Source organism: Scatophagus argus, chromosome 8 (assembly GCF_020382885.2).
Source record: "Scatophagus argus isolate fScaArg1 chromosome 8, fScaArg1.pri, whole genome shotgun sequence".
Taxonomy (NCBI): Eukaryota; Metazoa; Chordata; class Actinopteri; family Scatophagidae; genus Scatophagus; species Scatophagus argus.
Genome location: NC_058500.1, coordinates 25,035,408 through 25,059,262, shown reverse-complemented (window position 1 = coordinate 25,059,262; position 23,855 = coordinate 25,035,408). Strand labels below are relative to the sequence as shown.

Here is a 23,855-nt window from a genome sequence, read left to right as displayed (position 1 = left end):
TTCAGCAGTTTATGTGAACTTCAGGACAAAGCTTTATTGATCAGACATGCATTAGAAGTCAGTGATACACATACAGCAGTCAGCCACAACATTAACACCACTGACAGGTGAAATGAATCGTATGTTTATAATGCAATGTTCTGCAGGGGAAACCTTGAGTTCTGGCAATCATGTGGGTGTTCTTTGACATACATCATCCACCTAAACAACGGAAACCAAAGAAGACCAAAAGACCAAAGCCCCACCTGACCTGCCAGGGGAACGGACACAGGACCTCTGGGGGTATTTTGTGGTCAGTAGCATTGGAATGTTTCGTCCTTTGGTTCCTGTCCCCCACAGTAACCGTGTACATATGTGTGTGCAAACATCCACACCAGGACTTCTCTCACACAGCATCTCTTCTTACACTCAATACCTCTTCAACCATACCGTCCTTTTGCAAACAACATATAGGAACAAATCAAGGACCAAACGTGTTTCAAATAAGCAACAGTGGTAATGTTTCTAAAGGACAATGCAATTATAATTTTATCGAACAAATCCACCAAGATATTGTGTTTATAATTAGTTATCTAACTTTTTTACACACATTTAGCAAATGACTTCGATATGTTTTGGGTAATCTCTGTGACAGAGATAAAGCTGCTGTGAATGGTACATGCTGTGTCTGTCCAACCGTTTCTGTGGAGAAGCTCTAACTTCAATTTTAAAATTTTAAACTGAATTCTACTTAATTACGACAAGTCTTCCACTGCTTCTTTATCCCTTTCTTTGTCCCACCGCATGTGTGTGTGTGTGTGTGTGTGTGTTTGGAGTGATCAATGCACAGCTACAGCTGGTTGAAGGGGACCAAATCCATTGAACAGTTGATTTGGTTCCATTTTACCAGCTTTAGCAAAGCATTTTAGGGGTGAGTCTTGTCCACAAGTCACAGAGAGGAGAAGGAGGAAGAGACAATCTGGGACCTGAAAGACAGAGTGAGAATGAGGAAATGTTAAGAAAAGGGTTTTTTTGCTTGCACAAAACACACATATACACAAATAAACATGCAAACACACAGTAAGCAAACAATCATTGATTACTGGAGGGGACACTGCCCTTGAAATACTGTAGGTTCCTGCATAGAAGAAGCCAAAATATACTGAAAGGGATGGATTTAGATAAGAAAAGGAGAAGAAAGATAATGAAAAATATAAAAATGTGTGAGGGAGGAGGAGAAACAGAGAAAAAGAAACACAGCCTATATGAGGGATGAAAAAGCGATTACAAAAATAGGGAGCAGGGCCCTGAGAGATAAGATGGGAGCACATATAACCAATAGATGGAGACAAACTTGAGAAAACAAAGTATTCATCACCTAACTGCCAATACTGTTAATGAAGCCAGCGGACAGGACAACAGGAAAATTAACTCTCATTGACCCCTAGCGGTATGTTGAACATCTCTTTCCCCCAACACGCAGAGACTTTCACACACTTCCTCTCCATTCTCACCCCTCTGTTGTTTCTGTTTTGGCTTGTATTTCAGATTTTTTGGCCCAGGGTTTGGCTGTTCAGCCCTGCTGCCGGCCTGAGACTGGTGGCACCTAGATGATGTGCTCAGCAGTCTTGCTGTTAGGTGCACTCTGCTTGTCCTTGGAGCAACTCATTCATTTCCTGGTTTAATTAGCCTAGCTAATCATTTAGTCATTAGGAAATAAACAGTTTAAGCAGGGTCTTGGCCCTGCAATCCAAGGTACTGATAGTTTCTCTCTGGATATTTTTTTCTATAACTGAGTGATATTTTCTGATGATTCAGTTTTTGCAGGTCCAGTCTGACATAGTGTGTTCCCCTACAGTTAACTAGATTGTACTTTCAAAAGCTTAAAATTGTTGAACAAAACAGACACTTGTGAACTATCAAACTGAAATTAAATTAAACTGAATAACAGACGGGGGGTATTTTTAAAAATCCATGAATACAATATTGAATGCCTAACCAAGGAGAAGTTAACCATGTTGTTACAGATGAGATGTTGTAGGTTATATGCTGATATTAAAGTGATAAAAGAAGCTGAGGTGTGGAGGTAGGCGGTTCAGACGCTATATGTTGGTGACATGATGTAATGACATAGTGTAATAACGATTCCTGCCGAGTATATTTAATATATTACATCATATAAAAAAACTACAGGATGGTGATACTGATGTGACATATATGAAGATGGACATCTTTATGTATCGACTTTCTTCCACTGTACTGTATAATTTATCATGGATGTTATTTTGACGGTAGCATGTAGGGGATAACATTGTAAAGCTAATACAAAGGCTTACCTTGTATTTGTTTAATTTATTTATTTGTTGTTGTTTGTCTGTTTTTCCTTTTGTTTTCATTGTTCTTATTCCTCTTCACGCATGACGTGAAGTGAATTACAAAAAAGCTTTAAATTGCTCAAATCAGTATTTTAATATTAGCAATGGATCAAATGATCATGGATCAGTGGATGATGGGTGATGGATCATGGGAAAAGGGTCACTATACACAGAGAATTATTACTCGATTCTGCAGCGCTGTGGAGTGCTTTTTTGTGCCTGCAGTTCGTTTTTTTTTTCTTTTTGGTTTTATGGCCCACAGCTTTATGGTTTTAACTCTGTCTCACTGTTCTCATCTTTAGCGTTGCTTTCAGCCACTGCAGGCAGCTGTTTTAAGCGATAAACCTGCACACCACCTGTCCAGCACCAAGCTGCAGACGGACAAAGTTAACTTTGCAGAGCATTTAACATCAAAAGGGACAGACATTTTTGTCCAGGACAAAACAGTTTGAGAGCAAAAGCTAAAAGACAGAGGAGGGAATAGTGGATTTAAATTCACCTGACCAGAAACATGACACCATTAATGTTAATGTTGCCCAGTGTCTACCATGATTAGCCACCATGTTCACCACTTCACTTTTTTTAAGATGATGCAACATTGTGTTTACAGCTTCCCTGAGTGTCTTCAAAATCAGGTTGCCTATTTATAAACTATTAAAAATGGAGCCACACACAGTTTAGTTTGACTCAATCCACATTCTATACGCACACACAATACATCTCTGCTGGACATCACATGTGGATTTATCTATGCTTGACAAAATGTCTTCCTGGTTTAATGATGTTTGTTAAAAGCTGACAGCTTTTTAGAAAAAAAAAAAAGCTATATATTTATGACCCATTTTCATTTCTTTATGTGTTAAGTAGGAATAGGAGAACATAGGGGTGCATCCAGACTCATGCTTTTCAGTTCAGCACAGCATTAATAAGTTGGAGGAGTCACACAACCCACTCGAGCAGCAGCAAGTCTTCTAGAGATTCAGCTGCTGCCTATTTTTTCCTCCTCCTTTCAGCAAAAAACAATACGTCTGTTGTAAATCAGTTTTATTCATATAGTGTCAAATCACGTCAGAAATGATCTCGTCTAGATCAAACCCTTTGATACACAAAGCTTGACCCAGCTTTGTATGAAATGGCCTTTTTCAGTTCTTGTCTGACCAAACACTCAAAGAGGTTTGACAGTATGAGGCAACATGCAACGAGCACTAACTCATCAAGAAAGATAATCATTCACACACACTCACTCCCAGGATGCTTCAACTTCTACGACTACGGGACCAAGGATTGACCCATTGACCTTCGCACAAAGACGACCTACTCGGCCTCCTCAGCCACAGTCAGCCCCTTTCTCTCTTTCTCTGAATGAGGATAAACAAAATTCATGTCATCATCCTTATTGTTCATTAACAAAGGAAAATTCCATGTAGAAAGACAACCAGTGACGTTGTCTGTGTGGACACCACAGGCATGCGAGCCACAACAGTTCAGTGAGCTCTGTGTAACATGAGTTTGGATAGCTGTAGCATGTTGCTAAAATATAACACAACACTGCTTTCATGAATTTCACTTGACTCGCTCGTACATATTTAAATTAGTGTTTAGCAGCTACTGTAAATACTGGTTTAGCCACTCAAAAGCAGAGTGTGCCTGAAAGAGAGAGAGAGAGAGATGAAGACTGTCAGTCCTGTATCAAAGCTGTCCACCCCTCTCTAGATAACAAATGCATCAGCCTCATTGCACAGAAATCATATGAAAAAAGAAATGCTTAAATACTAGCAGTGCATGTAAGGAGCTAAGGAGAAAGACATGGTACACTCTGCCTCTCCCTCTCTTTCTCTTTTGTGTTTAATAAACTTGTCACCCAAGAGACCGGCAAATTGATGAGGGGGATGCATCCTTGACTGAGAAAAAAAAAAGAGGAAAAGTAAGGAGGATGGAAGAAAGAGAGGGGAGAGAGGCTGGAGGGAAAAAAAAGAGGAAGTAGCACACAGAGGATTGCATGGCCTGAATTCTCTACCTGTCCCAGAGCCGCTGTTGTTCTACCTCTGCAACATGCAGCATTGCAGTGTGTGTGTGTGTTTGTGTATGTGGCATTCATGCATGTGTGTGTGTATTCCTGTCGAGTATACATCCTATACAGATGTTCATGTTTATTGTTGATCTTCAAGCTGTGATTGCGTATGTACCATTTTTGTCGACAGTGATCTATGAATGTCCACACAAGAATGACAGTACAGGTGAATATGTGTGTATGTGAGTGTGTATGTTCTGCGTCTTGCTCAGCAAGCTCCCGGGTGCATTCAAGCACAAATATCAACCTCACGGGAGAAAGTAGTACACATGAAATACTTGTCATAGCAAGATTTTCATTAGATTACAGAGAGAATCCCTTAGCTACACTGTCTGACGCTTTATTCTGTGGCCTACACACTCATCAAACAGGCAGCCCTCCTTCACCTTGCACACCTCCACTCAGATCAGACATCAAACAGAATAATTACACCCATTGCATTTTATTACTAACCTTGTACAGATGTCTGCTGAAAGCTTCACTGGTGAGTGCTTTTTTTTTTCTTTCAACATTAAACTGCAAGGCAGCTCTGTCAAGATCAAAACTACAATAAGTAAAAGGTGTTGTGCACTCATAAGTTTAGCAGCACAAGAAAATAGTGAACTTGTATGTGGGTCGATGTGCTGTGTGTGCACTCCTGCATGAGTGTGGCTGCTGCTGTAGTTGCCCTCTGTCAGGCTGACTGCATGGTTGGAGATAGGCTGGCTACTTGTCTATTCTGGGACTGTGCTGTCCGCTGCATTCCTTCCCTTATATTGGAGACAGGGGAGAAGGGGTGAGGAGGGAAGAGGGTTACGGACAGCTGGAGGCCGGCGGAGAGGGAGGGAGAGGCACAGTGGTAAAGACAGTCAGGGAGTCATAGTGGGAAGGTCAGTGGGGGTGTGAGGTGTCCCCAGAGAGACTTGCATAGTACAGGTGGTGTTATGGAGCAGCTGTACGGAGGAGTGACACTTTGAAACCAGTCCCGCAGCGGACTCTTCCACTCTTGCTTGCCATGATATTTTTGTTTCAGATGTACGGCCTCACACTGGGGCTATACTAATGCAATCTCCCGTACACCGCCACTCCCATCACTCACTCAGCCTCTTCACCTGCTGACCATGTCACATGCTCTGTGTCTAAGTCTCTGACCGTCTGGTATTTCTCTCAGCGTTCTCTCTTTCCTTATCAGGACAAGTGACTCTCAGTGACTGCCATGCCACAGCATTCCACCCAGGGCCACGATGTGGGAGGGCAAGGCCCAGAAACCTCTGAGAGCATCTCTTCCTGTCATGTATGCAGTGCGACTGACTCCTGACAACAGGAACCCCTGAAACAGTTGTGAGCTCACTGTTACAAATGAACCAAATCCACTTAAAACAGCAATAATATTCTGTAATGCAACATTTAAATGAAATGATTTAGGCAACACATCCTAATGAAGCCCTCTGTACAAGTCTGATTGAGGTGTTTGCCAGTTGGTAATTAGCTTAATGCAAGGCAGCACAGTAATGAAACAAGCTGACCTGTGATCAAGCTTTATACTTTATTTTCTGTGGTTGGCTCTATTTATTCCTGCTTTTACCCAATTACCCGAGAACTAGAGGCAGAGGGAGAAGTAGGATGTATATATCAAACTGAGCATGGACACTGAGGGTGGATCTACGGGACTGTGGTAGGCATTGCAGAGATGGTATGAAATGAAAGTCCATTAGGAGAGATCAGGCTGGTGGTTTGGCCCCCTCTCCGCAGCAAGGCCCCTTCATGGGGTTAGTGGTGCTAATGCTGCTGCAGTCCACTGCGGACACTGGCTGGCTGGCTCCTTTTCACCACCAACCCCTCCTTCCCCCTGCATTCGGACGTGAGCAGCACCCAGCGGCTGACTCAGCACTATTCCCACGCCTGATTGGTTGATCAGAGAAGGAGACAAGAGCGTAACAGAAGCCTTTATCCTCTGCTCAGCCACTTCCTTGCTGCCTTACTCTCCCTGAAGATAAAAGACGTCTGCTGGATAAAAACGCTTCCTGACCTTGTGCGGTGGCTGCTTGGCTCGGGTGTCGTACTGTGGCTACTGTACCGTACAGTGGTTAACTTTTTCTTTGTCAGTTGGTAGTACTCTCAGGGTTACTGTGGCCGCTGATGATGTTATCTTTAAAGCTATGACCACACTGTAGTTCATAGTGTGTTGCACCTCTGACATTATCTCCACAAACATAATCACCTGCTTGACCTTGTGTCCATTTTTTTGATCCAAGCCTCTCTTTTCAATGGATCTGTTCAAAACGCTGACAAGTTTTGATTGCGGTCCTTAAATGTGTCTTGACAGGATCTTTAATGTCTCTGTGCAACATCATTAAGCATGCTTGCAGCGCTCATACTTTGTGATTATTGCAGTGTTTATCTTTCGCTGCTCTTGATTTTACCTCACAATGATTTAATCCTCCAAGCGGTTTTATTCCTTAACCTTTTAATCTAACGGCAACACCCTTAAGAAGATCAATACCTATTTAGATGATATATTTAATTATATCCTCTACTCCTCCTCCCCCTTCACACTCTTTCCCCTCCCTGCATTTCTTTGTAGACCACCAGATATACACAAGATGTAACAGATTTTTTTAAAGCTCCATTGATTGTACCCTCTACTAATATAACCTTACTGGACTCTTGGGGGCTTTGTTTTTTTCTTAAGACTTTGCAGAGGTGAAACTCTTCACATTAATATAAGAAGGATGACTCTGTAAGTGTCTCTAATGAACCACTTCATTCTGTAATTTCACCAAATATATATATATATGCAAGCTTTAACACTGCTCAGTAGCGTATGAGTCGTCTAACCAGGCTGAACTGCCCTTCGGACCTCTCCTCTCTACACCAGCTCACCGTTAAAAACTGTAATGAGATCGGAAAAACAGCACAACAAGAGCAGGAGATATCTCATCTGAGCCAACATTCCTGTATGTGATTTTTTATGTGTGAGAAATTGTTGAGATGCGCCTTGAAAAACTAAATGGAAGTGGTGTATAAAGATGCTTGGGACAGCCAATATCAGTAATGATCTGCTCATAAACTAACATAAGGATAGAAAAATTACCGGCTAATAAATCCTGCACATGAGGCTGTCACTAGACCACTAGGCAAAGCAGAACAAAAGGAGATAACTGGCAACAGCTTGGATAGAAAAAAAAAAAATGATGGGAAAAGCTTCAGCTTCTCAAGTGAAAGGATTAAGAGAATGAAGGGCACCACAGAAGTTAAGTGAAACAGTTTCACTTGTGCAGGTTTTTAAACATGCCGTTTTAAAAACTGCACTCAGACTGAACAATATTAAAGTAGAGAAGACGTCATCTCGTTTTGTTGGGAAATGATGTCATGATCCATATGCAGTAGCTGCCAAACCGCAGCAGAGCGGCCTCTGTCTTCACCTCTCTCCACTTATGCAGGCTGATTCTCACTCTGAACACGCTCCACCTTCCTCCCACCCTCCACCCGCTCTCCTTAACGAACCACAGCCACCACTTAGGTATTTTTGCAATGCATCCAATACAGACCGCAGCAGCGCCACAAAGACGCACTTGATACACGCTCTGTTGTGGGACAAAAAAATCCACTACAGTTAAAGTCAGAAAGGACCTCGGGTGTAAAGATAGCCTCAACTCACGTGCTTTCTCTTGTGAGTGAGTGAGTGAGACACCTGCTCTTTGTAAACCTCAAAAGAGCCTGAAGTATACTGTAGCAAAAGCTTTCAGTTTCCCTTGGCTTCACAGAGCTGTCACAGACTTTCAGCTGCTTGTTTTGCTTTTATTGTTTAGGGTTATGATTTAGTCTCATTAGCTCTCATTTTAGCCACAGCAGACGGCACTAAAGAAAAAGTCACCCATCTTTAGACCGCGACGACCTGTCAAGGTTTTGTTTGCCGCTTGTGCACCCGAATGGCCAGAAAAAAAAAAAAGAATCAGACTGAAAGTTGTGATTTTTACAGAACGGACATGAGTTAATTGCACTGTATAGTGCCATTGTGCCGCTTTTCAGGCAAATATTGTACTTTTTACTCCACTGAATTTGTATGATATACATAGTACAATAGAGAATAGACTTAGACAGTCAAATATTTTGTTAGTCATTTTCTTTTATTAATCACCTTATTTCTTCCCACTTTCTCCTCTCCTCTCCTCTCCTCTCCTCTCCACCTTTCTTAGCCTTGTGGCAGACAGAATTCCTCTCTCTTCTGGTGTCCTGAAGTCAGCTGTGTGTCCAGCCACAAACTAATCACTGGGGACATATAACAGGAACTCAGATTCAGCACATACACCCATAATGCAACATGGAAATGTATTATGTGACATATAATTTTCTGGTTGATGGAAACAATTAAGGCATTTTTACTACACAAAATACCACTTTAACCCTTGTCGTGTCTGTGTTTAATGTTTCTCCGTGAGTTGTGTTCTAGTTCTACATGAAGTTTCTTCTGTGATGTTAGAGAAATGTAGGAATGGCCAGGAGTCAGGATGAAAAAGTTCTGCTACATGTCATATAGTCACGTGATTTCAGCGCACTCAGGACAACAGTGGTACAAAGGACTGCAAATAACAGACACAAAACTTAATTTTTACTTTCATTAACAAAATGAAAGTGTGAAATAAGTCATTTAGCCTTACTAGAATAAATGTCTTACATCTTAAATTTAAATAGATGGTAATAAAGTCTGCTTGTGACAAGTCACAGCCATCTGTAGAAATATGATGACTCCCTTCATATCACAGTCCACATTCACTTGTACCAGTAATCCTCTGACACGTGTAGTTGCTCAAACTTCTAACAGAAGTAGTCATTTTGCAGCACTCAGGAATAGTGGTTTCAGGGGAGGAACGGTACAACTGCAGCATTGCTCTTCTCTCTCTGATATTTGTACATGATAGTTTAAATGTATGATATGTTTGTGAAATATTTCAAGTTTAGAAGTACATAATAAATACAGATAGATGAAAACACTTCAGGTAGTCCCAACCATGTTTTGACATCATTCTAAAAATTTTGGAAATATATACACATATATTTGCTGTACTTGTAGATTTACATTATAAACAAAAATATATGTCCAAAATATATATTCTATATTTGTCTACCTGTTGACAAATCCCATGAAAAGTCCAAAACCAGTAATGAATGATGAACGCCAACAAGTACTGTGTGTGTATCAGGTCTGTATCACATGTGTATCATATCTCATTCCTCACATGACTCGTTCCTTCATTACCACAAACTCGCACGCTGTCGTTTCATTTGATGAACTGTCATACAGATGGTGCTGAAAAATACCTGCTGGTGCAACAAATCTTTGTTATTCTGCAAATAAAAAACAGTCCTCAACAAAAACTACACCAGCCAGCTGTTTTCAGAAATTACTGAAACTTTTTGAAAAAAGAAACTGCATATTCTAGACTCGTTTTACATCTTAAATCAGAGCCAACGAGATGGAATGGGCACAGAGTGGAGAAATCGGAACCTATTAACAGATTATAGAATATCATCAGCCATCCAAAATGGAGTGTAACTTTGCAATAGCACAAATAACAGTCGTGGCCTAGAGGTTGGAGAAGCAGCTTGTGATTGGAAGGTCGCTGGTTCGATTCCCCCACCGAATGGGCAGGAAAAATGTGAGTGTGGTGGAGTGATAATGTCCCCATCCTCCATTAGCTGGCTGATGTGTCCTTGAGCAAGGCACTTAGCCCCCCAATTTGCTCCCTGGGCGCTTGATGCAGCCCACTGCTCCTGTGTGTTTCACTGCATGTTGCATGTGTGTGTGTTTAAACTTAAATAAAAAAAAAAGAAAAAAATTTAAAAAAGCCTGCTATACATATTTACCAGCCTGATGGTTAGAGATACTGTTGGCACTTCAGACCTACAAGGAAATTAGATCCCATCAAGGTGATGTGCTGATGTTGTTGGATGTGACAGAGGAAAATGTTTTCAGTTCATCAGGCGGAATTCTACCAAAGGAGACCATAACTACAACAATAGCCTTAAGCCACTACACAACCCACTCATGCTGTTCACTAAACCTATAGTTTCTACAGCAGCACTGCTGCTGATGCAGCACTACTGCTGCTGTGCAAAGCCCACTGTTACAGATGGTAATCCAGCTATCATATACTGTAATAGTCTCTGTGCAACAAAATGGAAGCAATTATCTCAAAGCACACAACGATCGGTGGAACAGATCACAACACATAACTCTTTATGGGTTTGGGAGATTTACTTTCCACCGACTTTCTCTCTTTCTCTCTTTCTCTCTGTCTCTCTGTGTCTTTCTTGGCATAATTTGTGTTCCTCACTGTCCCACTCTGTATCTTTTTATGTTTCTTTGTCTTGCCTTTCGCTTGACCCCCCCAAGCCTCCAGACACATTTTGGAGTTATAATGTAGCCTTTATGCCAACATGGTTTCACCTCCTTTCTTCACTTTTCTGTCCTCTACCTCATCTAACTTCATCGTCTCTATTTAATTCTTCCGTAACACAAGTCCTTGCTAGTTAAGGTGATGACAGAGGAATGCCAGCTAGCGTTGTCCTGATGCTACACTCTTCTCCTCTAAGAGTTTGTGCGTGTGTGTGTGTGTTCGTGTATGTGAGTGTGAGTGATCACAGCCCATCCCAGTCTGAGTTGACACTCTGTCATTTCACTGACAAACTCCCTGACTGACTGGCTCATTTTAGCAGCTGACAGGCCACACTGCTTTTACTGCCTTACTGGCTGCTCCACTCATCTTCCTCCTCTATCGTCCTGTATCACAGGCTATGGCAGGCTGACTTGCTGACTCCCTGACACTTTGCACTCCTGGATGCTGCCCCCTATTACACTCCTCCTTTGGTAGACCAAAGGGAGATAGCTACATGAGGCCCCACACAGACAGAGGACATGTTAGCATAGGCAGAAACAGAGAAATCACGCACAGATGCATGAAGTCTGGCTCTGCTGCAGTCCAACACGCCTCATATGAAGAAATGATTTTATTTAGCATTTACACTCCAAATATCTAACAAATGACACATGTTCCTGTGAATGACATGTTCTGACTTTTTGGAAAACTTTTTGAAATTTTAAATTACTTAGTTTTCAGTTTTGAAATAATGTTTACCATGATAATGTTGTGTTCATAGTCTTATTTTTATTGTCTTTATGCAGCATGCTAACATTTGACAATTAGCGTTAAGCAAAAATGACACCTGAGTTTGATGGGAATGTTATTTAGTTTAAGTCTGGGACAAATGACATTGTTAGTGGAGAAAACTTCATGGCTTTTCACCAAATGACTGAGGAAATATTGCACTGAAACCTAAAAATATTAGCTTTGCAATGGGGACGGCATCACCAAGCCCAGTAGGAATGATCCTCAAGGATTATGAACGATGGTATTAAGTTTTGTGCCAATCAAATCAAATAAATGTTGATAATAAATGATTTTTCTCCAGCCAAGTGAGGCTCAGATCAGCTGGTGGCCCTGGATTAAAAACAGAATCACTGTGATCATTGAACTTTACCCTCTGGGGACCATAAATGACCAAATATCATGGTAATCCATTCGATAATATGGAGCATCCAATAAGAATATTTCGGTTTGAACCTACTGACTGGGTGACAACCTGACATTACCTTCACTAAAGCCATGCCAAGCATAGCTGAAAAGGCTGAACATGAGAGAGTTCTGCAACTGTCAGTTTTTTCCAGCTCTTCTCACTGATTTAATGTTGTGAATGGGGACATAAGCATGAATATCCATACAGATGAGATGTGGTTCATGCTAATGTTTTTAACATAGTGACTACACTGAAGATTTCATCTTAAAAAGGGGTGGAAATGACATCAATTTAGGATCTTGGGGCTTCCAGAGACTTTGATTGTGCTGGATGAACTGTATGGATCTGTTACAGCACTGAAATGTTCTGTGGACAAACGAGCTTCACCTGACTTTCCATCAGCAAGAGGGTTCATATATAATAGCTTTATAATAATCACTTTTTCAGTTAACTGTTCCTTTAAGTAGTGTCAAATTAATTCATCAGAAATTTTACACGTTTACGCTTCTCCTGTATTGCTTCATGACACTATTTCCAAAAATTAATCTAGAGCATATGACATTGCTCTCTCATACAGTCTTCATTTACTATTCTCATAAGCAGTTATGGGAATAACAACGTGCCAAGGAAAGCATTATATTCCCAGTTAGAGCTTATGAGACATATCACTAAATCTCTACTTTATATTTTCCCTGAGATGCCTTTTGGGGAAATATATTTTGTGCTCTTAGTTGGGCGGTGCATTACAAAAAACACCTTTTAGTTTGTTCAAATGTATTTAAGTGTTTATCTTTGGGGTAGTGTACAATATGTATTGTCATCAGAAAAAACAATTAGAGTGGGAAATGCCCTTTCCTCATTTTTTTTGTGAACTGACAATTACTGTGTCATAAAATTGTGAATGTTATGAGAGTGTAATTACAATATTAGGATGACTGTAAACCCTGGCAGTAATTATAAGAGTGTCAGTGTAGGGGAACCTGCATATGAAAGTGTGTGTGTGTGTGTGTGTGTGTGTGTGTGTGTGTGTGTGTGTGTGTGTATAATCTCCAGCAAGCAGAAGGAAACAGTAGTGGTGGAGATGTAGAGGAGGGGGAATGTGGCCCACCATCACCAAAGTGCCCTTGTTCCTTTAATTGCTTCCTTCTTTTTCACAGCTTCGCTGCATAACAATTATCCTGCCATGTTCATTTGAAGGGAGCAGACCTTCTCTTCATATCATACAGTAATGGACAGGCTCTGGTGTCAGCAACATCACTTGATGTACAGACAACCGTAGTGGGAATCATTATATTATTCTCAGGCTAACACAACTGTCTTTTGCCTCTTTTTTTCCCCTTGTACCATAAACAATATACAAGCGCTGAAATTGCTTGTTCTAGATATAAAGTTTTGTCTTTGTCTTCCTTAAACTGCATCTTAGGAACTAAACTTGTTTGGCAGACAGCACAATAGGTGGAAGTTAAGGAAATAAACTGCAAAGTTGTGAAATAATTTACGAATTCAGCTGGTGCTGTACAACTGTTTTGCACACATGTGGCAGATGGGAAGGGGTTAGGCTTTCTGTCTGTCGGAGTCTAATTCAAGTAGATGTCTGTTTAATTGATCAAAACAAATTACGTCAGCGTTAATCCCCGTCCAGACATACGACTGATCATCTTTTTGGATGCGTGCTGCTACTGTGTCGTGTGTGCTTGTGTGTGTGTCTAGGATCACTATCACAGAGAATGTATGACTCGTATTGACTAAATGATGGTAATTTGGTTTCTGATTATGCTGTGTGTTGTTTTCATTGATTTTCAGTTTCCCTTTGAACCGATGCAACATAATTCTCACATTTAAATGCTGGGCAAATTAGATAATTAACTTTAAAGACTCGTGATTATGAGTAATTCATTAGGTTCGTGAAGTCATTTATTATCGTATTATCATTATCATGTATGGTTTTTCTGTTCTGTTGTCATCTGTCTTGCTTCTCTTGGAGTAATTTGTCTGCCATGATTTCAGTGACATCTCTACTGTGCAGCACATGTTCCACCTCTGATAAGTTCAGCACATTTCACCATTGTTCTGTTATGACTGGGTGCATGAGCTGTTTGCCAGTGTAAACTGTAAAATTACACATTTACTGCGGCTTTAGTCAGACAGCACGATAAACAACAAGTGAAATGTGCTTCTACAGTGAGAAATGAATCAGCGAGACATTGTTCTCAGTACTGATAAATTATTTCCATATAAACAACCAGATAAATCAATACTGTGTCTGGAATTGCTGGTGTTGATAGAATATATACATATAAATGTCCATACACACACTGAGTGAACATTACACCAGTACATGTGACAGCATCTGCGTGTGCATTTTATGCCTATTGAGGGATTCAGATGTATGTTACTCCAGAGATTCACTTTAGAGACATCAGCACAGAAGGAGCTATAATAGGTTGTGTCTGCGTCCTTGTATCAGGACAAGACAACACACACATCTGTTTTAACTTCCATTACTCTTAACCCCTATTATAATCTGTGTATTGCTGCTGATGCAAACTTACTATAAACATGATTAAAAGAGAGAAAAAAAATGATGCCAATAAACTCTGACACTTTCTATAAAACTCCTGACCTTACAATCTCAACCTGCCTTCCTGCTGTGCACACACAGTGGCCACATAGCAACGATCTGGGATTTTATATGTCATGCGCACACACAGAAACTAAGCTGTCCCAACAACCCAACCAAAGGCTATTAAGCGACTACACAAACATGAAGACACTTGAGCCATACGCTCAGATTAAACTTGTTTCCATAAACATTGCATTTATTGCACTTGTATTGCCATAGAAATAATATCACAAATTCCTGCAATCAGTAAAAAATATTTTCATGTTTCTAAACTGAAGAAATACTAAAACAATATGGAACAAATTCCTTATTTTTGTTTTTAATTTAATTTGTCTGCACAAAAGCCATCACCTGTCCTGTTTCTTTATTGCAAACCTTTTCTGCAAAGTTCTTGTTGCAGATTATCTTATCTCATGTTAACTATTGCTTATAACTGCAAACTACCATCGTCTTCTTCATCAATTTATTTCAAGCTTTCCTGAAATGTGAAACAGGTCTCCTTGAGACATTGGTTTGTAATACTCATATACTGTATTTTGCAAGTCAGCCAACAACTGTTTTATCTTAAGTCTAGACAATTGCAAGGTAAACAACTGAAATACAGCAATGTCATCCACCAGGAGTGTGTGCTCGCAGCATATTACACGATGATGTGACGTTGCATTGCAGCAGAAGTTGTTTCAGGTTTTTTTTGTTTTGGTGTTCCTGTGTTGTTTAGCAAAGCCACATGCTTTGACACACACACCACACATTGAGCCCATTCAAATGAATGAGGGGGGTTGCTTTTTTTCAAGTAGGGATTTAAGAATGCAGCCTAACTGTGGGAGGGGAAGTAAAACTTTCGAACATCAGTCCAGTTCTACAAGGGTTTTATTTGTCTGGCCCCTGGTGTCTGGAGCAGCATCTAAAATCTTTCACAAACTCAGAATGACTGTTGGGCCTTTTTGACATAAAGCTGTCGATCAGAGATTTATTTACACATAAACACAGTCAGCTATACTGTAGACTGTATATTAAATTCCACTTACACAGAGGCACATTTTTATAGTCCATGTTTCACATGACTGATCTGTATGTAACTAATGTTAATCCCTCCTTGGGCCAGTGGATTACTCGCTTTGCCTTTGGCCTTGTGTGGACTACCACATGGGAGGACCCAGTCAAGCAGGCAGTCAGTCAGCCAGTAAACCAGCCAGCTTTACCAGCTGGCTACCCAGCCAGCAAGCCAAGGAGAGCAGCCAGGGAGGATCAGGGCAGCTCCGGGAAGAAGCCAGAGGTCTCAGGTTGTGTGTGTGTGTGTGTGTGTGTCTGTAGATGGATGGCTGTCTAGTGCGGAATGAGGCAAAGAGGTGCCGCTGGTTTACTTTTAGTGCCCCCCCCCAGTCGTCCGGCTTTGGCTGTCTCAGCACGGTGCCGCAGTCAGCATTGTTGCATATTTAATGTCCTGATGAGAGCTTCCACCTGCTGACACAGGCAAAGTGACAGAACAATACCCGCCCTGCCCCCCTCACACCCCAACGCCACAACACACACACACACACACATATGCACTCTCACACACACACCAGCCCTTAACACCATCATCAATCCAGTCTCCCTAGCTTTCTCTGCCTCATTCGCCTTGCCTCATCTCGCACACTCACATGCCACATCTCCCTCCCCTCCAATCCCACATTTCCCTAACCCCCACCCCCACTACCACCACCATCCCCCAGACTGTGGCCTCCTATCTCTGAATACTCCCACAGTACACCTTTCCCCTGCTTCTTAAAAATCATTGCAATAAATATCTCCATCATAAACGCATACACAAACGACACACATTTGCATTCACAAATACACTTCTTTTTTGGGGGGGGGGCAGCGGGGGCTCGTCATCTGATTAGATGTCGCTGATATTTGACTATTGACTATTGCTGAAACATCTGGCTGTGTGTATCATAATGTTAAAAAATTCTTTTTGGCACAAAGTATCTTATCTTATTTAAGATTAATGTTTTTTTTTTCTTGGAAAAGTAAGATTGGAAGGAAGTGAAATTCAACTGTAGATTCCTGTCAGTAAAGCAGCTTCAATACAGGCACAACACTTCAGTGTGTACACCTGATTAGGGCTAAATTACCGCATTGAAAATGGCCCAAATAGCACCTAAACAGGGACAGGTAAACCCTAACTAGGTCACATACAGTATTTATATACAAAGTAGGCCAAAATACATACACTAAAACCTGACACAACAGCTCCCAAACTGCGCCCAAATTAGCCTTTGTTCCAGCACATATAAACATCTTACATATATTTAATCAGAGCTGAGGAATTACCACACAGGAGTGAATAAAAATACGGCACTCAGCGCGTTCTGGTGGCTCAGCAGAGCTGAGACAGATATCATGTGTCCTGACATTGATGACTCAGAAGTGTCATCAAAAGTCACTTTCTCGTTCTTGCTTGACATTTCTCCAGTCACTTTCGCCTTGACCTATACAGCAAATGCCACAAGACAACAACTTTAACCTACCGAAAGCTGTTGTTAACATTTTCACACACAAAGATAGAACAAAGAAATAGTGACTGTTAAATTTGACGTCACATTTGGCCAGCACTTCGGCGATGAAAACTACTGTTTTAAATATGAATGGTTCATAACCAGTCCAAAGACTTGAGTCCAGATCCAGACACTGACTACACACCAGCATCTGAGCCTAGTAATCTGTCAGAGAGTCCTGCAGCCAGTCTCAGCTCTTTCTGACCATCCTCTTGGACCATGGTATCCATTAGCAAGCATTTAATCACTGCCCCATTTACCGGAAACTGCTGTCTGTCTGTGGTGTGTGTACGTGTGTGTATGTTTAAAGCACTGGCGAATTAACACTATCCAAACCAAAAGCAAGATGAATGACGATAAAGGAATATGCCAAAAGAAAGCTAAAGCCGTTTTGAATTCACTTCCATTATAGTGTAGAAATCATGCGTGCTTTGAAATAACTTTAAACTTCAAACAAATAAATTCAGGAGAAGAGTGTGAAAGAGATATCCAAAAATCTGTTGTTGGCAAGCGAAAACTGCTGCAACTGCATCTACAGTTTTCTACTTTAAGCGTGTCTTCGCAGCACCAACTGGGCCACATCAGGGCCTGCAAAAGCACCCTCACACGTACACTACACGTGAATGTAGAATACCTGGGACTACTGCATGGAAATAAAATGCATAAAACACTTTCTCCACTTTCCATATGATATTTTCAGTTTGTGGACTCAGTCAAGATTGCATTGAAATATTTGGGTTTTGTTCAAATGTAGCGTTGAAATTTTTCCCAACCTGAGATACATACTTCTTTACATTCCATAGTTGCTCTTGTTCATATGGGCATATAAAGAAGTATGTCCCCCAAGCAGGCCACTGTCCTTGGTGGTGCATCAGGCCCACCCGTAACCCCCCACCCATACCACCCCATCTCAGCTTCTCCTCTTCCCTTGTGACACACACCCAGTCAACGGGGATAAAAAATGTTGAATCAGGAACCACACAGACACCCTTCTAATCACCCATGGCAGGGTCTCTGGACATCAGAGTGCACACATGTGTAAACACAACCCTACGCACTCAGGAATAATACAAGAAGTTACATTTTTTTCAAACAACTTTTCTCACTGCTTTTAAAAAATGATCCTGCTTGTTCTTCTGAACTGTTATGCAATCTTTGACCAAAGAAGAAGAAACTGAACTTCACATTTAAAAGTTTATTTTTAAAAAATTCCATTATATCATATTACATCAAAAACAAACTAAAATTGTCACCAAGAAAAACTTTTTAAAAGTCACGTTTCTCTCTATCAGTGTTAGAATTGCCTCTTGTCCCCTGGAAGAACACATTCTAATGCTTCAATACAACAGCACAATATCTAGCAACCATGTGTCCGTTCTGATTTGACATACTGTACATTATGAAGCTGTTTCTCTCACACACAAGCACACATGCACACACACACACACACACACACACACACACACGGCAAGCGATTCACCTTGAGTGTCACGCTTACAGGTTCAGCTGCAGCGGCGGACTGAAAGGGAGGTGATGTGGGGGTTTAGGGGGAGGGGGTGAAGGGAAATGAGGGGGATGTTGCACTTACCTACAGGCAGATGCTGGATTGAAACCCCCCCCCCCCCCGTCCTCCCCCTCCTCCAGTGCTTCAGCTGGGCTGATGCACCAAAGAGATAAGCAAATAAAGCAAGAGCAGAGAAGAAAAGGAGAGTGGGAAGAAGAAGAAGAAGTGCTTCGCTCTCTCTTCTCTCAGTCTGTGTCCCACGTGCTGCCTCTGCAGTCTCTCTCCCCCTCTGTGTTTAGCCACACACACACTCTCTCTTACACTCTGATCCCTTCTCTCGCTCCTTCTCCTTAATCTCTCCCTCTTTCTCACACTGAAAACTTTTAGTCCGGCACGCAGCCGCTCGTCCCACTGGTCCTCTGCTACTAAGAGCAATTCCTTCCTCTCCTCTTCCTTCTCTCTCCTCCTCTGTGCCATTCATCTCACTCCCTTTTCTCTAGCTCTCTCACATGTACACACACACACACACACACTGTCCCATGCATTCTATAGGTTACCATGCTATGCAGTCTCTCCTTGACTGCTCACTCTATATAGCATGCTCTCTCTCTCTCTCTCTCTCTCTCTCTCTCTCTCCCCTGCTCTCACACTCACTCACACCACACACTCTCTCCTCATCCTCCTTCCTCTCTTTCAGTCAGCCTACAGTAGCGTTACAGTCCCACACTAAACAGACGGTGGTGATGAGGCTGAATGGCATATGCTGCATGGCATGTGGACAGCAGTCAGAGCAGACTAAAGGAATGTCAATAGACAGTTTATGTGTGTGTGTGTGTGTGTGTGTGTGTGTGTGTGTGTGTGTGTGTGTGTGTGTGTGTGTGTGTGTGAGGTGTGTGAGGGAGAGACCTACTGTGCACATCTGTCAATCTGGAAGTTAATGTCAGCATGCACAGTTTGTGTGTATGTGTGTGTTTATATGTGCATCTTCAATTGCCCTTGCTGCTTGAGTGAACCCCATTCACCTGAGACCCCCTGCCCCCTCCCATTAACACACACACACACACACACACACACACACACACACACACACACTGAAAAAGACCTCCCTGCTCTCCTCTGCTGTCTCCCCTCCTTGTTGCCTCCCCATCCTCCCAGAGATCAATACCAATTTATAGGCAAATGCACAAAGGCTGAGTCGCGCTTTTAATGAATTGAACCATTGCTAACGTCAGGCATCTAATGGAGACTCTGAGAGAAGCGTTAAGAAAACCTATGCTGGAAGCATAGCAGGGTTACTGGGAGTGTGTGTGCTTGCATGTGTACCTTTGTGTATGACTGTGAGTGTTTGAATTACGGGTGAACAGCTGTTACTGTGTTGCAGTTTTCCAAATGAACTTCTATTCAAATATTTGATATCACTAATATGAGGCCAGTTATGATGCAGAGGCTAAAATGAGAGTAAGAACCTAGTGGGTGGCAGGTGAGCCAGCATTCACTGCTCTTGGAAACACTGGCATTGGCAGACTGCAACAATCTTTGGCTGTCAACCTTTTTCCTTAAATGACAATAACAACGAATCAAATCTCTATGAAACCTCACGTTGAGGCCTTTTGACACAACACAATATTCTCACCACAACTATTTTTTGTTACATGCAAGAAACAAAGAATACATTATTCTATGTGTCCCTCCACGGTGAAGTGGAAACTGGAAAAATCGTAAAAGCAGCTATGTGAATATCTTTTCTACTTGTGTTTCTGTATATCCACTTAAGTCCACTGCACAGCTATTGTATATCGCTTTTGAATGCTCCATAATTTGACTCTTGGCTCTTGTGTGTTGTGCTTTAAACATACAATTGCCTCAATGTGTCAATGGCTTCCACAAAAGCTAAATGAATATGTTATTCTCTGTAGCCCCCCAGTAGCCCCTTTGTGTGTTCCTGTCACTATGTAACCAGTGCTATGGGGGCTGTGCTCATCAGTCCTGACTGTCCAGTAATTAAGCTAAAAGTCTGTTCTATAAATCACACTCGTCTTCTCCTCTCTCTTCCTGTCTCTCATTCCTATCCTTCTCTGTCCCAGAGAAGACAAAGGTTTTGGAAATCCATGGCTGGTAAATGAGGCACACTTGCAAACTCTTAGACACACTCCAGCCCAGCACTGTACATAAGATACATTACAAAGAATTCAGCAGCCTGTCCACTCTGGCCTCTGCACCATGACTGTCCCGATATTCCAGGCAAGAATTACAGTTCCCCAGGGAGGAACAGCCAACTGCTGTAGATTGTAAGATAAGGGCAGTGTGTAATATGCACTCGCATTGCACTGTGATGCATAGCTTGGCAGGAAATGGATGGAATTTACCAATATCTGGCATGTCTTCTGTAATCCTTACAACAGGGTGCAGTATCAAAAGGCATTTTTCATCCCAATAAATTAGAAAAACACATAATATAAATCCTCTTGCTCTTATAAACATTGTTCTTTTCTGTAGGCTGTTCCCTCAACATTCAGTTAAGATAACAACATATAACAGCAGCTCTCACACTAAGTGGGATATTGCTTACTAGACAAAAGACATAGATTCTCAAACAACTGCATATCTCCTATAACCGCTACAGCCCTGCAGGCTATATTCTACAGAGCGATGCGGAGACATCAGACACCTTGCCACCTCCAGCAATTCACCATGAAGCCTGACAGGGCTCCAAACACTTGACAGACAGCTGACCACTGCTGATCTCCCTGGTATCTGACTGGGTAAAACTAGTCTGGGCAATGAAGGGGGGTTGGACGGGAGCATATGCATGATTTTGAGAACCTTCTTCTATTTTAACCTCTCTCTCTCTCCCTCTCTCCCTCTCTCTCCCTCTCTCTCTCTCAGGAGAGCGACACATGTGTGTGTCCCATCTATAGATAGAGCTGAGGTCCTGGTGGGAGGGCTGACACTAAGCTTAACACTGAGGCAAGTTAGAACATACTCATATAGTATTTCTGCAGATAGACCTCACCTGTTCTGTGGGCAAATACAGTATTGAGAAGCTGAGAAGTTGTATCAGCACTGATACAACTACTGGCACCGAAAAAAGTTCCATTGAAAAAAAAAAAAAAAACAAAAAAAAACAAAACAAAACAGGGATGCTGAAAAATAAACTGCCATTGAAAAAAGACATAATAATAATAAGATAAGAAGCTAATAAGGTAACCCTTTAACCCTATTTGAATGTGTGGAGACAGTCCTTTGCAACATGTTAATCACAAGCTCATCTACAATTTATTTATCACTGCCCTGCTTTAACAGGGAATGGAGTGCTAAATAAATAAGAAGACTCTTTCCAGCTCTTTAACTCACAACCTGCTTATTTTTCCAAAAGAGTAGTTTAGAGAAAAAAATGTATTGTGTTTAAACACAGATAAACAGACATTCATATATGCAGAGAGTAGGCTCACTCAGTAAAAACAGATATTTTGCAAATGTCTACACACACACAGAGTCACTTCCACACCTACCACAGTAAAGGTGATCCAGATAGGGATGTTGGCCCATGCAGGGTGAAGCAGTCGTTGCAGGCGGAGTCTCTCCTCCCTGGGAGCTGAATCAGCGATGGAGAGTTTGAGGTTGTGGAGAAGAGAAGATGAGAAGAGGAGGAGTGAAAAGAGAGGAGACAAGAGAAAAGAGGGTCACGGGACTTGCCTTCCCTCTCTCTCTTACTGGATGGGATGAAGGAGGGACCCCAGGCAGGGGGTTTACAGGCAAAAATATTGTGCAAAAAAAGACACTGAGGTTTCTGTGAGAGGGTTCAATTTCAAGTGATGACTGGGCAATGAAATGCGTCAACCGGCAGCTGTCCGTCCCTCCTGTGTACACCAGGCCATGTAAAGTTAGAAGAAGGACAGCTGATCAGACTGCCAGAGAAGGCGATGGAGCGAGATAGTGAGTACTGACAGAGCTGAAGGACAAATCAGAAAGAAGGATGTAGGGAGGGGTTGAGAGAATGAAAGAGTAGAGAGAGACAAATGAGAGAGTGGGTGAAGAAAGCAGAAAGAAATAATGCAGATTAAAGAATAAAATCAAAAGGAGGGATAAAGAAGGAAGGAAAAGGAGAAGGAAAGAGAATTAAGACGAAAATAAGAAAAAAGGAGGTTAGCTCAGAACATGGAAGAATAAAGGAAAGAGTGAAGGAAAGGAAAAGCATGGTGGAAGAGAAAATAAAGAGAGGTACAAAGTTTGGATGGATAAAAGGCGGGAAATTGCAAAAAAGAAAGGCAAAAGGAAAGGCAGGTGGGGGAAAGAGAGCAGTAGAAAGGGGAGCATTTAGGAGTAAATCAATTATCTCTTACTCTTTCTCGTCCTTTTGCCCCGTATTTCATTCATTCACTTCCCTAATGTGTCATCCGGTGGTCAGTGCAAGCAATTCCAAAAAAATGAAAGAACTTCAAAAAAACAGAGCAATTAGAAATGTTGACAGTCTGACAAAAACAGAGAAGGTTCTTGGATAAAAAAAAAACAAAACAAACAAAAAAAAAAAAAACAATTGATTATTCTCATAGGCAGCTTGCGTGGTGATATTTGTTCTTTCAGTTTTTTTAATGAAGTGCCAAAAGTAGACGAAGGCAAGCAAGAAGGAGAACACGGCGAGGGGGGGATCAAGCGAGCGGTTCAACAGAGGAAACCCCCATCGTCCCAGGGTTTTTATACCAAGGTAAGAACCAGAGACACACACCCCTCCACTAGCCCACCCTCGTAGTTGTGCTCCACAGCCTTATTTAGTGAAGTGTGGCAAAAAATAGCCTCCCAAGTGTTGCCGTGGGGTGTCTGGGTAAAAGTAGGTGGGTAGGAGATTGCGAGGGACAGGGTGGGGAGACTAGTAGGTGAGACAGGGTGATGGCAGTGCAGTCACTTTCAATCATTCTCTTCAGAATCTAGAAGGCCCTCACAAATACAACTTCAACTACATTCATGAGTAATTCTAGTAAGAGATGTCCGAGATGTCTAGTGTAGGGGTGATGTACTTTTAGTTGGTCTACCTCTTTAGAGAAGTTGTGAATTGCCAAGGAATTGTGAGCAAACATTTCAAAGAAATAAACCTACTGACTTGTATACATGTGGTGATTTTCTTGATAATTTAAAGATGATTTTGCAGGTAGTCAAGTACAACTTTTGCATTAAAACACTATACAATATACATCACCAGCACCAA

General features: G+C 41.6%; 1 long non-coding RNA gene across 1 annotated transcript; it reads right to left on the bottom strand.

Moving 5' to 3' along the window:
- LOC124063951 lies at positions 1 to 23,855 on the bottom strand. The gene is made up of 3 exons (XR_006844185.1): positions 22,996 to 23,855; positions 22,165 to 22,247; positions 1 to 965 (listed from the first exon to the last, which is right to left on the bottom strand). It is a non-coding gene; the product is annotated as an uncharacterized LOC124063951 (long non-coding RNA).